At 35.3% G+C, this 14,779-nt stretch overlaps 1 long non-coding RNA gene across 2 annotated transcripts; it reads left to right on the plus strand.

The window, feature by feature from the left end:
• The first annotated feature begins 7,781 nt into the window (after positions 1-7,781).
• Positions 7,782-9,522, plus strand: LOC115987281. Of its 2 annotated transcripts, none has more exons than XR_004091031.1 (2): positions 7,782-8,279; positions 9,110-9,522. It is a non-coding gene; the product is annotated as an uncharacterized LOC115987281 (long non-coding RNA). The 2 variants fall into 2 exon arrangements; XR_004091032.1 differs by having other exon boundaries at positions 7,782-8,274.
• Positions 9,523-14,779: the final 5,257 nt, after the last annotated feature.

Below are 14,779 nucleotides of genomic sequence, written 5' to 3' on the forward strand. Positions count from 1 at the left end.
TTTTTTATAAATTATTGATGTAATAAGTGGTTACTAGTAAATAAAAAAAATGATATGAGTGGTGGGTTCATGTATGAACCAATAAGAATTTGCTATCAAAACAATTTGTAAAAATGTTGTAAAAAAGTTTATGAGTATAGCATTACTCTAAAAAGAATCAATGATATTATTTAAGGGATAAAAATGTAATTTTATAGATCAAAATTGCTAAAATTAGTACACATATATATATATAATAATAATACTTTTTTAAAAAAATTTTAGGGGGGCAATCCAAAGCTAGCTACGTCCCTAGATGTAACTGTGACCAACGTGATCTTAGGTTCTAGGTTGGGATTGTTTGTAAATAAAGGCCACACATTTTTTTCATGAGTAAATCTAGTGCCACACATTTTGACACAACAAATGACACAACTCGCCATGTGGCAAGTTGTGGTTGGTGGAGGGGTGATGGTGGGTCTATGTGAAAACACCTCTCCACCAACCATAACTCGCCATATGGGCAAGTTGTGGCATTTATTGTGTCAAAATGTGTGGCACTAGACTTATTCATTTTTCATTGTTTTGCTCTCCCCTTCTCAGTTGCATGCATGATGTGAACATATCATTCTGTTCATGTATAATAAAAAAAAATGTTGAATTTACATAATTAATGTAGCAAATATATAAATTTATATTGGCACGGTTCATTTTGTATTTAGTTGTTTATTATTTCTCAATGTATCTCAAGGATAAAGGAAGATAGTAGAGGATGGTTATTATGTGTGAAGAAAAAGAAAATAATTTAAAAAAATTAAGAAAAATTGATATTTTAATTAAATGTATAGTAAAATATATAATAGATCATTTGATGTGAGATATTTTGAAAAGTGAGTATGTAAAATAGAAAATGTGGGTTCTTATTCTAAATTAGACAAAAAATTTTGCACCAACTAATACGAATACTCTAATTAGTAAGTTAGTATAATTTTATAATGTGTCAATTTTTTATTGGATAATATTAAACATGAATTTTACATCTTTTTTTTTTTTTAAAACCAAATTCGGAGTCATAATTATAGTACAATTTTTGGTTTACTTCTCCAAGTCGATTTTATTTTTCATGTCAAGGCAAAATTTTAACCTCTCCAATACCTAAGCCGTATTCATCTCTCCAATACCCATGCATAAACGGATATCTTCACTTCATTGTTTAGATTTTATATTTTAGATTTAATTTGTGTATACCGTTAATTTAGATTTAATGTGACAATTTTTTTTTGAGAAGAAAAAAAAGAAAAAGAAAAAGAATGTGATAAACAAAACTTAAGATGGAGAGGATCATCATTTTCCTTCTTGCCAAGGCTAATTCAACTACTCTACTCTTTTAAATAGTCACCTGATAAGTTTTTGGAAAAGTCCAAGGCACAAAATTTTTCACCAATTTTTTCACACCATATCTTTTATGTTTGTGCTGTGGTGACTGGTGAGAGACTCTGAAACCCAAAGGAGGTTAGTCAATGAGAAAGTGATTTTTCGGTGAAAAAATTAGTTGTGTAGCATAATTGTAAGTGTTTTTTCTTCAAGATTGTGAGCAAAAAGATATGTATTAGTATGATGTAACATACATATTCCAAAATGAAATTTTATCTTTTTGGAATATTTTAGAACGTATCAATTTATAAAATTTAAAAGGAGTTTGTGGGATATTATATTTTCTTATTATCTTGTAAATTTACATCCTTTAACGTTTAAAATATTTAATTATAATTTCTAACGTTTGATGACATCATTTTGAGTTTCCCCATTCCATTTATTTATGTTAAGGACGGGGAAATGAAATACCAACTTAACTAAAAATGACAAGATTTTTCTATTTAAGATTATGCCGTTGAACTTTGAAATCAATCAAGTTTCAATTCAAAAATGAAGTATTGCGTATAAAATTGTGCGTAACATTTTGTGCGTAACTATTAGAGCCAAAACAAATTTCATCCACTAATTATTGCACATTTGCATTAGCCACGTCATACTGGTCAAGCAATGTATCATTCAACCTGAAAGGTTCTTACTATGCATAGACCATTACAGCAATTTCTTCATGTAATTTTTTTTTTTTTTAAATAAAAATATTTTGTGGTAATAAAAAAAATATAAAATCTCTTTTCTAGAGTAGGACAAAATCTTACTTAATCTACGGGATTTACTTCCGTCCGTACACTTCCAGAAATCCAAAGGTGGAGATTCTTCAAACCCATATTATAGCACAATATTGGTGGCTTTACCTATTACATTTGAATGCAGAAAATTGTTTATTATGTTGACTAGGTAGGGACAAAAAAAAAAAAAATGACAAGTTTGTATTGTATTATGCTACGGTAGTTGGTTGCTTGGTTAGAAAATTTTAGCCGCACACACGAACATTTGTTTGTATTGCATTTGCATGTGGAGTTAACAAAATTAATTTGGTTAGCTTTCTAGAAAGGCAATTTAGTATAATTTCAATGCAACAATCGAAGATACTCGAATCCAATATGGATACACAAGGCCTACTTCACCGTTCAAATACTTGCAAAATCATATGTTTTTTCAAACAAAATGTTTGTCAGCTTATGCCTGATGATTATCATTATCGAGTAACTCGAGTTATTTATGAGTATTACTAAAATTTAGTTGATCATACATGCTTAACCCGCAAGGAATTTTTGACATAAGTGATGAAATAATCACATGCTTGAAGAGTTCTTTTAGCGGAAAAAAAAAATACAAACAAAACAAATTTCACAATTTTTTTCCACAATATAACTTATAATATTATTAAATTTGTCTGGTTTATCATTTATTATGACAACGAAAATGAAAATAATGGTTTGGGACAATTGTTTTATTAGTGATAATAATAATAATAATCACCTCCACTCTAATCTAGAATAAAACATTCACTTTTCTTAAAATGCATATTATTTACATTGAGATACTAAAAAAAGGCAATAAAAATTTTTAACAAAAAAAATCGATTATAAAAATTCCTAATTTCTTATTAAAAGATGCGTGGATGACAATTTAGGTAGACAATAAAATAGATCCAAATGTTGAACATTTTGATTCAATATTTGAACGTATGTTATGTTCAAGATCCAAATTCCCCTTTGTAGGGTCTCATTTTTCAGCCCAAAGCCCCACGGTGGGTGGGATCTTGGACCAGCGAGCCCAATACAATGAATTTGTAGAGGGTGGGCTAAAAGGCTAGGCCTTAGTGGACGGACAGTCGTTAGTCATGGTGTTCCTTATGATCGCATAAAGGTGAACAGAGCTTATCCAAGAAGACTTTCTCCTTGGCACGGCCTGGGTGGCTCCGGTTCTTGGACTTGGTCCCAGCCCCCTTTCTGGACTGCTTCCTCCTCCTTTTATACTAGCTTTTTCCCTCCCCCCAACATCCACGTGTAGGCTCAGCTTTATAGGGCTGGTACTTGTCTCATTAGCCCATACCCAAAGTGGTTGGGGGTGGTTGTAAAAGCTGAAAAGCATGGCTCTGTCAGGTGTAGAGTACTTAATTGCAGTAAGGGCAGCCTTTCCCTTGTTTTTTGTCGTTTTAGTACTTTTCCTATTCGGCGAAATGACCTGGAATGTCATCACCAGGACCGAGTTGCTCCCTTTGCCCTCGGCTACACTTATGACCGATGAGGGTCCTTCCCATGGCCGAGAAGAATCCTTCCCATGGCCAAGGGGTGGGCCTTCCTTGGCTCGGGCCTTGGGCCCAGCACAGACATTGACATGGGCTTCCCGGTTTTATATCCCCCCATAATAGCCCCTCAAAATCCTGCTGTCCGGCTCTTCGGACGGAGAGGAGGGTTTTGGTGTCGTCGGGCCTATGTCATGGCTTGCCAAGTCTTGTCCTTCATTAGTGCCGGAGCCTCTTCGTCTGCCAGGGGCATGTTTCTGGTTGTGAGACATTCTTTTAGTTTACTCATACCACGTTCCTGACGTTTCGGTACACGAGATGCGCCTTCATTAGGGTCCCTTTACGAGGCGACGCAAATCCAACGGCTGAAGACTGTTTTGGGAATTGAGCATCTCGTTTGTAGCTTTTCTTGGAGATTTGTACAGATTAAATGCCACCAGGCGTACCTCCCATATAAGAAGTACGGTGGGAGGTCATTCCCTTTATTTGCAGACCCTTTAACATTTCCAAATTCCTAACCCTCCAGTTGTGCCCAAAGTCCCCATTACCAGTGTGACTGAGACTTAGGGGGTGACATGGTCGAGGCCAGAATGAGGGTGAAGGGACCACACCCTTTTCAAAAGCCTTGGGTATCTTCGAGATCCAAAATGGCCCGATTAGGCAAGGGAGGCAGAGACTCAAGACATTTCTTTTCCTCGATAAGGCCAGAAAGGAGTCTTTTCTTCCTTCAGCCAAAATTCGAAGCAGGTGGAGGTCGCATCAGATTTTTGGTGCGACAGCACTGAGATTTCCCATCGCCAGTACCAACCATTCTCGCTCGATTGCTGTTAGAGCTGGTACGGGGATTTGGCATCCCTGCTTCTTCCTCTCTTCCATCACTGGTGCCACCCAAGTGCCTCCGCTTCTTCTTCTCTTCCTTCTTCTTCTCTTCCATCACTGGTGCCACCCAGGTGCCTCCGCTTCTTCTTCTCTTCCATCACTAGTGCCATCCGGACTTGCTTAGTCGTTGCTAGAGCAAAATTGAAGGATTTATCGTTCCTGTGTATCCTTTTTTTTTTTTTTTTTTCCTGTAGTTAGCTTCTGGTATAGGCTTGTTTAAACCCCTTTTTTGTACGCTCTACTACTTCTTTGTCTAATAAAAGATGACTTTATCTCATTTTGCGTGTTCTTTCTTTTATGCAATAATTATTTTGTGAATGGATGTGCTGGTGTCCTTTTCTTTTGGACAGTACTTAGGGCCGATGCCCTTGTTAGCAAAGAATTATCACTTTGAACTTATCAAAACTGACGAGCACAACAATGCCGACTTCAAGTAGGTTAACCATATGAGACTAACCGGGATAACAGCTGAATGTTCTGTATTGCGTATGGGGTGATCTAAAATGAATTGTTTGAGGGGGTCGCCGGGTACTAGGGTGTTTTGCCACGTTTCAGATGATATTCACAGTCTTAACTTGTTTTGGGAATCCGATCCGAGGACCGAGGCATGACCGTACCGGATCTAAACACTTGGTTGTGTTAGTTTCCTTAGAGCTGGGGGTCCGAGGACCGCGTGAGATTTCCATTCTGTCTAGGACTTAAGCCTTTCTTGATGTAGTTAGTTTCCCGTAGATTTGAGTCTGAGGACTATGCAAGACCTTAGTTCTGTTTAGCACTTTATTCTTGAAGTAGTTGGTTTCCCCAAAGGTTTGAGTCTGAGGACCATGCAAGATCTTAGTTCTGTCCAACACTTTCTTCTTGAAGTAGCTGGTTTCCCCATAGGTTTGAATCCGAGGACCATGCAAGACCTTGGTTCTGTCCAACACTTATATTTCTAGTGACTAGTTTCCCCATAGGTTTGAGTCCGAGGACCATGCAAGACCTTGGTTCTGTCTAGTACTAATATTTTCTTGAAGTAGCTGGTTTCCCCATAGGTTTGAGTCTGAGGACCATGCAAGACCTTGGTTCTGTCCAACACTTATATTTTCTAGTGACTAGCTTCCCTATAGGTTTGAGTCCGATGACTATGCAAGATCTTGGTTCTGTCTAGTACTTATATTTTCTTGAAGTAGCTGGTTTCTCCATAGGTTTGAGTCCGAGGACCGTGCAAGACCTTGGTTCTGTCTAGCACTTTCTTCTTGAAGTAGCTGGTTTCCCCATAGGTTTGAGTCCGAAGACCATGCAAGACTTTGGTTCTGTCCAACACTTATATTTTCTAGTGACTAGTTTCCCTATAAGTTTGAGTCCGAGGACCATGCAAGACCTTAGTTCTATCTAGCACTTTCTTCTTGAAGTAGCTGGTTTCCCCATAGGTTTGAGTCTGAGGACCATGCAAGACCTTGGTTCTGTCCAACACTTATATTTTCTAGTGACTAGTTTCCCCATAGGTTTGAGTCCGAGGACCATGCAAGACCTTGGTTCTATCTAGCACTTTCTTCTTGAAGTAGCTGGTTTCCCCGTAGGTTTAAGTCCGAGGACCATGCAAGACCTTGGTTCTGTCCAACACTTATGGGAATTCGGTGAATCGAGCTACTGGACCCGCGAGGATTAGCCCCTTGGCAAATGTGTGGGGCATAGACTTGATGTTAGAAGCCCTTAGAACTGCCCGTGCCACTGACACTTCGAAGTGTAGCCCTGAGTGGGAGCTGAGTTAGGGCAACAACCGCGTGTTGCTGGAAATGATGGAGTGGCTTTTGCATAGCTTGCACCACTGCCAAAATTATTTCTTTCGAGGGACCCTTGTTGACAGGGGCTTGATCCTACCATGACTAACCGCCGCCTGCGCCAACGCACAAACCTTCCCACAGACGGCGCCAATTGTAGGGTCTCATTTTTCAACCCAAAGCCCCACGGTGGGTGGGATCTTGGACCAGCGGGCCCAATACAATGAATTTGTAGAGGGTGGGCTAAAAGGCTAGGCCTTGGTGGATGGACAGTCGTTAGTCATTGTGTTCCTTATGATCGCACAGGGGTGAACAAAGCTTATCCAAGAAGACTTTCTCCTCGGTACGACCTGGGTGGCTCCGATTCTTGGACTTGGTCCCAGCCCCCTTTCTGGACTGCTTCCTTCTCCTTTTATACTAGCTTTTTTCCCTCCTTTTATACTAGCTTTTCCCCTCTCCTCAACATCTACGTGTAGGCTCAGCTTTATAGGGTTGGTACTTGTTCCATCAGCCCATACCCAAAGTGGTTGGGGGTGGTTGTAAAAGCTGAAAAGTATGGCTTTGTCAGGTGTAGAGTACTTAATTGCAGTAAGGGCAACCTTTCCCTTGTTCTTTGTCGTTTTAGTACTTTTTCTGTTTGGCAAAATGACTCGGAATGTCATCACCAGGACCAAGTTGCTCCCTTTGCTCTCGGCTAAACTTATGGCCGAGGAGGGTCCTTCCCATGGCCGAGGAGGATCCTTCCCATGGCCAAGGGGTGGGCCTTCCTTAGCTCGGGCCTTGAGCCCAGCACAGACATTGACATGGGCTTCTCGGTTTTATACCCAAAAAATAGTTTTAAGAAGAATATGGATCTTCTACTCAACCACATTTTCTCTATTAAGTTTTTTTTTTTTTTGGATGAATAAAAATAAACCATTGAAGAAAGAAAACCAAGAACAAACTGGGGACCAAAAAAAAAAAAAAAAGACAGCCACCTCCCTCACCACGACAGAAAAAGGAGAGGCATACTAGATTTTTCAAAGGCTCATTTACCAAGCAAAAGGGGTCCATTACAAGATTTGAGGGTCCAAGAAAATAAATAAAATTCAAAGTCTTTTGCTAATAAGAAACACGATAAGAAACAAAATAAGAAACACTCATCAACCACATCTGCATTCATATATCCAGTCAAAAGAATCAGATTTTTACAAAAGATCTTCCACACAAATGAGACAATCTCTCCTTCAATAAGAAGTTTTGGTCGTACTTCTCTTCTCTTTCCTGATATTGAACATATCTACAACTTATGTTAGAGCACCCACAGTAAATGTGGGATATGTGCCAAATGCTAAATATTTGGCACATATCCCACACCAAATCAAGTTTGACCCCATTTATCAGATGTTGTAAATGTTATATTTTTTACAACATGCTACAGTATAATCATAAATTTGCAACGGTACGGTAATATGTGGTATATGGGTTTATTAATTTTTTATTCCTCTTTCACTCACCTATCTCTTTCATCTTCTCTTTCAGCTATTCAGTATTCACCGCCTCCATCTCCATCTCCACTCTCCCATTCTCTTTCTTCTTCCCTCTTCCCTGTTGCTCTATTCTCTTCCCATTCATGAATATGAGCCACCATCAATTTCCTCTCTACCATCACTGATCTATATCCTTCACCAGTTTTTTTTCCCCTTTTGTTCGCTCTCTCCTCTCTGTTCTATCGGTGTGGGTCTGGGTTGTGGTTGTGATTTCCGATTGTGGGTCTGGTTGTGGGTCTGGTTGTGATTTCCGATTGTGATCGGCGTGGGCGTAGGTCTCTGGGTTGTGGGTCTCTCCTCTCTGTTTTATATCCCTGTGAACTGACCGAGCCCTTTCGTCTCATCAGAGAGTAGGCTCTTTGAATCAATTCTTGGCGCCGATTCGCTGTTCTCAGAGTCGCCGAAATCCTCTCTACCATCGCCGATTCGCTGTTTAATCTTGGTAATGTAAGCCCAATTTTTTTACTTCTCAATTTGAAAAACTGATGCATGCTTCTATTTTTAATCTAGATTTGTTGGGCTTTTGTTTGAATGAATCTGAAAAAATTGTGGGTTTTGAATGATTTTGTGATTTGTTTGGTTATCCGTCTTTTTTGCCCTGTTTTTTTATTTGTTTGTTTGCTTTATTTATAAATTGTTAGCTTTTTTTTTTTGGGTTTCTGGATTTATGAAACGATGAACTCAATTTTATGGTACATAGTATTGTGATGGTATGGTACATATAAAAGTTGGGTCAGTGAAATTTCTTCTCAGTCAAAATATGGACGACTAATATGAGACAATGAGAGTAGCTATATATTACAGTTCTAGGGTGCTTGAATGATTGGAGTGTATGTGTGCGTGTGTGATCTATGTTTCTTTTTGAAGCTTCTTGTGAGTTCAAAAGTTCCTTGATTGGTGTTGAAAAGTAAACACAATGGAGAAAATCAAGTTTTTGGCCATTTTAAAGATACCTAAACTTGAATTCGAAGAGTCTTCTACTTCTTTACTTGCAGATTTCAATAAATCTTCCTGTTTGAGCCACATCTTTTGGCCTGGGCCTCTTCCTTTTAAGAATGGGGAATCTGTTTTGGCCCCCTTTTTAGCATCATTGAAAGATTCTTTATCAAATATCTCTCAAATCAGATTTTTACTGCATTTTATTTCTTTTTATTTTTATTTTTTGTATTTTATGTAAATCTTGATTTTGAAGCTGGAGGCCTTTCCCATCATTAGAAAGATGCAACTATAATAGCATAATTTATCTTGAAGTGCATTAACATTTCTCATGGTGGCAGAAACCCACTTGTTTGGCCAGAAAATATTTGAGTGAGATTTATTGGAATTTGATCTAGGCTGAGCCCCTTAAAAGCTTGCAGGCCTAGAGCTGAGGTTGGGCTCAACTAAGGTCATCATATATTTAGCCACACCAGAAGCAAAACAATGCATCTTTGATTTTTGTATGTATTTGGGCTCAACCAAGAGGAGGTTTGTTTGAACTTGCGAGTTGTCCAAACTATTTTGGGGAGGATTATCCCAAGGGAAGAAAAGCTGTAATTCCCTTCTTGTATTGACACAAAAACTTTTCTTGTTTTGTTTTGGTTTTTGGGGATTCGGATGTGTAATTGCAATTAGTACTCTATAAACAAAGATTTAGATTTAACTATTGATATTTATACGGCAATGATGAATTGCTTATCTTTTGATGTTTTACAATGATATTGATATTGATATTCGGATGATATTGATATTTGGATGTGCCTTCTTCTCATATATATATATATATATATATATATTTTTTTTTTTTTTTTAAGGTGACAGGTTCTAAGGTTTTTTTTTTGAAGTCCCTAGGTTTTGAGTTTTTTTTTTTTTTTTTGAAGGTGATAGGTTCTAAGTTTTTTTATTTTTTTTAAAAATGTTTAAGAAAATATCATTTTTTAAAAAATATGACCATTGAATTAAGGGTAAGGGGATTGTTTGAAAATGTTACCGTTAGAATAAGAAAATTTGAAAATATGACAGTTTAGGAACAAATATTACCGTTAGGAACAAATAATAAAGAAAGAATAAAATAAGAATTAAAAAATAATATTTAAATGAAGTGGTAAAAATATAGAACATCTGATAAATGAGATATTGTAAAATGATGTGGTAAAATAATAAAGTAAGCTTTTGGTATGGTAAAATGACATAATTTTTGCAACATCTGCTACGGATGCTCTTATGTCTATAGAAAACTCCTTAACAAAGAATATTAGCAGCTAAAAATGATACGTAACTTTAAAGATCGGGTATCATTGCAAGATTTGAGTCTAAGTAAATAGTATCACTAATATGGATTGATGGAATGGGGTCATTGTATAATATTTAGTTTTAGGTAGGTTTAGAGAGAAGTACAAAAAATCTGTACGTCTTCTGGAGGTCGGTAAAATTTTCTTAACTATTTATATTTTGCTAAAAATAATTTTTTTATCTATTAATTAAATACTCTTTGGTGTTTCCTTACAAATTTTATTTAATTATTAGAGCTATATATTTTGATGTAGACGGAGATTGAACCCAGATTTCTTATTCAATTATCAGAGACTTTACTTGTTGAGCTGACTGGAACCCATATTATTTGAGCTATATTGATTTACAGAAATAAGATAGATTTTCTTTCTCATTAAAATACTACACATTTATTTGGTTCAACGGGCTATTTAGAAGTATTATTTTCTTGAACAAATACAGATATTAGGTAATCACCTAAACAAAACAAAATATTTGTGGCGCACGCTTATTGGGCAATAAACAAAGCAACAAGGGCTTTCTCCAAGCTTAATATGTAACTGTAGTCACTATTAGACAAAGTCACAAAAAATCACACTGGTCAAGGTCAGAAAGGTTATCATACAATGAAGAGCAAGACCCCTTTAATGGGATGTGCTTCCATGTGATGCAAGTGTAGCTATTAAGGAGCACTTAATATTCAAGCCATTATTCGACAAGCTTAAACGTGATGATAAAGTATTTGCACGAATAAAATTTCTATCGTTTTCCTTAAATAAATAAATATCACAAGTTCTAAAGAATGGAAATCCTTCGCTCCTAATGAATCACAGCCCATTAATGATTAAATGGCACATGTCTTACCATTTAAATTCAATGGTGGGACTAGCCAAAGAGTTGCGTCAAAGGGGCAATGGCATGCGTATCATATCATCATATCGTCGTAAATTTCCTCATGTAAGGGTCATTTGTTTTTTATTTAATAGCATATTTGAGATCAAAGCAATTTGTATGTATTTGAGTCTTAGTTTTTGGTGTGTTCAAGAAGTATATCTATTAACTAATAAGTGGTATTATTGAAGATACAAGACTGCTCAAGAAAAGTTGAATTCACTTGTCTCGGTACCCAGCTTAATACCTAATAACCTATCAAAATTGAATGAATCTTAATACCAAGCTCGACACCTCTCGATCTATCAAGTTTCAGGAAAATTAAATGTTAAATTATGTTTTTGGCCTATGATGAATTAACCTTCTAGGAATTTGTACACTAAGGTTCCATATAAAGCATATAAAAGACATATTCTATAGTTGTCATCATAGAGATAGAGAGACGCATAATAGGAGTTGTTGCAAAATCTGTGCGCCTAGGGTTTTGTGTTAAGCTACTTCTAGTTCATCTAAGCGTGGATTGAAAAACTCTACAAAGTTACAACAATTAAAAAAGGTTGATGTGGAGTTGGTTGCAAATTGGAAATTTGTGCAAATGAGAAGTTTTCTACAAGATCAAGTCTAATTGGAAATTGATGTTGAGCTTCCTATATAGATCAGTAGGTTTTATTGTAGGTAGATACTTGATGATAGGCGTGTAAGGTAAGATTCCTTGATGTAGGTACTTGTTACTGTTTTTTTTTTTTTTTTTTTCTTACTAGTGGATTTTTCGGGAGTGGTGACCTGAAATTTACTCGGTGGAGTTTTGCCTGCAAGGGTTTTCTCATCGTGATCAAATTGCCATATCAAACTTATTTTTTGCTGCACTCTAATTTTGTTTGGTGATTTGATTGTACCTTAATATAATTTGCATGTAATTTAATATAATTAATCAACTTAAATAATTTATTAATTAACTAGGGTTAATCTATAACTCAACAACTTTTACTTATTATCTCAAAGAGAAAAAAAAAATTATTTCAGCAAAATCCAAAATTCCAAATGTTAATGCGTAGCACTGGGACACGTTTCTTACATATTAAATAAAGGTCTAGTTAATGTACGTCCTTAGGACACACATTAATCATCAATTTTTGAAAACATTTTATAGAGAATTGAAAAAAATGTAAAAAAAAGTTGGTAATTTTTTCATTTTTTCATAAAAAATTTCCTAAAATAATTTACTAATATATGTTATAAGGAAACATGTTAGTAAAACCCATTAAATAAAGGTGTTATGAGCTGTGAAGGTCATAGATTCTTAGAGATAATCAAATGGTTATTACACCAATAAAATGAGTTTGACCCTAGCCTAGTCCAGCCCAACTGACTGCAGGAAAAATCAAAAATGCGGTAATCATTATTATATTATTATGCTTCACAGACAGAGCATATGAAATTCGGGTTGAGATCTGTTCAATTAAGAGACAAGTTAAAATAAAATAAGTGTAAAAATAAAATAGTGAAGGGGTCGTATTAACGAGTGTCCTTAAGGTACTGGTTAAGAATCTAATTAAAAAAAGTTTTGATATCACTTTTATGGGAAATGAAAAAAGCTGTCAAAATATTAATTGCTTTTTTTTTCTTTTTCCATAAAAACTTTCTTTAATCGGATTCTTAACCAGTGTCCTAAGGGCACTCGTTAGCATTTCCCAATAGGGAAAAATTGGTTAAAATTTTCGTTATTCAATGGTTAAGATTAAAAGTGATTTTTGAAATTTTTAATCTCAATCATTGATTTGTTGTCACATACAATTCATTAAAGTGCCTATGATCATACAACTAAGGCTATATAAAACTAGTCTTGTAGTTATTTTATTTTATTTTATAATTTACTTCTTTGGAAGATAGGTATGAATATAATAAGAGGGAGTGTTGGCTAAAATAGCTATATAATTTTTGAAGTACATACATACAACACACTTAGAGAACGGTTGGAACTTAGCTAAATAGACATGAACACTAAAATAATGTAAAACATATATTTGATTTGGAGGTTAAAAGAAAATCGGGAGACACAGATAAATTAAATTAAATTAGAAACATGAGATGAAAGAATAAATAGCATCTATTCTTCTTTACAAGATGTGCACGTACATTAATTTTAAACCAAATTACTAGAGACAAAGGTTCTAGATGGCAAAAGAAAAACACACACACACACAGAAAGTTTAGTGGTCGGCTAGTGTCTGAGTCCACCTTTAGTATTGTTGATTTGTTTGATTTGTTGTTGTTGTTTAGTATTGCTGCAATCTCTCTCTCTCTCTCTCTCTGTCATGGCCCTGGAGTAGCTTATACTTATCTGTCAATTTTGTAGAATGGCTTATTCAGCCTCATATTTTCATCTGCACATGGAAAATTACCATTGCACCAGCCACCAAGGTTATTAGGATCGAAATCTAATTACAAATACATAAACAAAGTTGAAAGTTCAAAAATTATAGCTCACAAATACCTAGTTTTAAATTCTAACACCATAAACATACATAATGTCACACATAAACAACTCAAAACATATAACAATGCCTAATATTTCACATAAACACAGCACAAAGAAAATAATAATTCCATTAAACAATTACTAAGATAGAAAGATTCATCAAATAATCTAACGTTGAGATTATAATCAGTGAGTGTCTATGTCAAACAAATAAGTAACTAATTAGTACTAGAATTACAAAAAAAAAAAAAAAAAACTCACCGTCGGCATTGATGGTCTCTCTCACAAAGGCGCCACCGTGCTTGCTCTTGCTCTCTACTCTCTAGTCCCTTATCTTATCTTATGTCTTTTGTGATTTTGTTTATTAGAATACGTCGTTAAGGTGATGTGAGACTTAGTATTTTTAATTTTTATTTATTTTTTTATCAATTTGGGCTAGGGTACTAGACTAATCTATTTATAAAGTTAAAAAAAAAAAAAAAAAAGTTTGGGGCCTTTGGGCTCCATCTGGAGGCCCAAAATAAGTGATTTTTTTCTTTTTTTTTATATATATATATATATATATATATATATTTTTTTTTTTGAATTTTCCTTCATAGCACAAGATCTTTAGTATTGCTATGGGATCAATATCCCACATGGATTTTCATTCAGTAAAGATCTTAGTAAGATGCAAGACGTTTTAGGGATGTTGAATTTTGGGATCTTAAGATCCTAAGATCTGGATTGGGGGTATTGATAACCATGCCAGCCACTACTAGTCAAGAAAGTAGAATGACAGGATAAGTATTTAAATTACCTGTGTTTCCTTATGGTATGAGTATGAAGACTAGTAGAGCAAATGGATATAGATGGGTTAGAAAGTTGGTCTGCTTTCTAATTTTTCTGATCTAATTAAGAACTGAGGAATTAAAAATTTAAAAGGTTAATTTAATACTAGTTTATTATTACAATTGCACCCGGTATAATACCCTGATTTTTTTTTTATTATTGGTAAACCGAGGCTTCTCATCATCTAAACAACAAGAAGATTACAAATGTTGCGAACACACAGAGTCCCAACAGCATCTAAACTAAGCAAAAGAGATACATCAGCTGGAGGATCATTAAAAGCAACAAAATCCTGAGAAAGAAGAGCACCCTTTCTAGCGATTACATCAGTGCAGTTATTGACATTCCTATATGAATTTCAATCCATATATAAATTTCTTAATAGATTAGAAGTATTACTGGACATATATGCTATGCTCATGGAAGTAATAGTATAATCACCGATCATTAAAAAGTAAAAGGAAGGGAAGGGTGAAGTAAAAAATACCCACAAAAA

The sequence above is a fragment of the Quercus lobata genome, chromosome 4, assembly GCF_001633185.2.
Source record: "Quercus lobata isolate SW786 chromosome 4, ValleyOak3.0 Primary Assembly, whole genome shotgun sequence".
NCBI classification, from domain to species: domain Eukaryota; kingdom Viridiplantae; phylum Streptophyta; class Magnoliopsida; order Fagales; family Fagaceae; genus Quercus; species Quercus lobata.